The sequence below is a fragment of the Austrofundulus limnaeus genome, unplaced genomic scaffold (assembly GCF_001266775.1).
Source record: "Austrofundulus limnaeus strain Quisiro unplaced genomic scaffold, Austrofundulus_limnaeus-1.0 Scaffold557, whole genome shotgun sequence".
NCBI lineage: Eukaryota > Metazoa > Chordata > Actinopteri > Cyprinodontiformes > Rivulidae > Austrofundulus > Austrofundulus limnaeus.
The window spans coordinates 308,883-310,110 of NW_013952959.1; the positions used below are offsets into that span (position 1 = coordinate 308,883).

General features: G+C 40.0%; 1 protein-coding gene across 1 annotated transcript in view; it reads right to left on the reverse strand.

Moving 5' to 3' along the window:
- LOC106530780 (uncharacterized) overlaps nucleotides 1–862 on the reverse strand; it is a 10,334-nt gene extending 9,472 nt beyond the window's left edge. Inside the window, exon 1 of the mRNA XM_014026484.1 lies at nucleotides 705–862. The gene's annotated coding sequence lies outside the window, so the exon portion shown is untranslated. The remainder of the gene's footprint in view (nucleotides 1–704) is intronic.
- Nucleotides 863–1,228: the final 366 nt, after the last annotated feature.

Below are 1,228 nucleotides of genomic sequence, written 5' to 3' on the forward strand. Positions count from 1 at the left end.
ATTTAGAACCAACAAAAACTAAAGACCGACCCAAACCTCTGACACAGAACCAACAAAAACTAAAGACCGACCCAAACCTCAGACACAGAACCAACAAAAACTGAAGACCGACCCAAACCTCTGACACAGAACCAACAAAAACTAAAGACTGACCCAAACCTCTGATTTAGAACCAACAAAAACTAAAGACCGACCCAAACCTCTGACACAGAACCAACAAAAACTAAAGACCGACCCAAACCTCAGACACAGAACCAACAAAAACTAAAGACCGACCCAAACCTCTGACACAGAACCAACAGAAACATTTAATCTGTATATTCATTAGTTAAATGTTTTCCATTAAAACCTGAAGTTTTTGTTGTGGACCAGAACAAGAGTCCAGCTGAGTGAGACTTCAGTCACCAGAACCCAGAGACTCACACAGGTCGACCTCAGGTTCCAAAACTTAAAAAGATCTGAGAGTTTATAATTTTATTCACCTTAATTCTTCCTGATTGTTGAAACTATTTTATATAAAAAAAAGTCTTTAAACTAAACTGAGGCAGAGAAATGATCCTGGTTCTGGGACCTGAACAAAACTTTCAGCAAGACAATTATCGTAAATTATTCAAAAATAATTCATCTGATGAACTTCCAACCTTTTCAAACATGTATGTTCTGATAAGGTTCTGACCCAACAGAACCTCACCTGTAGAACTCACCGCATGTGGATTTAAAGTCCAGCTTCACCTGCTGAGCTCCTCTTTGTGCTGATGTTGGAGTGGATCTGGCCTCAGAGCAGATCTACATCCTCATAGCTTCAAACCGTCAGAGAACCGGTCGGACCAGCTGCAGAACCACAGCTGTGTGTCCAGGAGGTGGCGCTGACTCACGCCTGATGGAGTTTTGATGACCGTTTGACTGTTTTTATGGTTTTTACACAAATGTGTTTCATAAAATTAGTTCTTTCTGGTTTCACCTGTTAAATTTTTACAGAAAAATAAATAAACTCAGAACAACCAGAAAGTTTTCAATGAAGGAGCTACACCCCATGGAACAAATACGTAATGAATGTTCAGTTTACACATCAGATCTGTGAAAATACAAAAATAAAATAAAATAAAACAGCCTGCATGTCCCTGTGGATGCAGTCCCTCTTGCATCCATGTCCTGGGAGGTTGACCACATGCAGACTCATGAACGCTCTAATTTTAAAAATCTGGTCAGTTGTGGCCAGAGGAACATG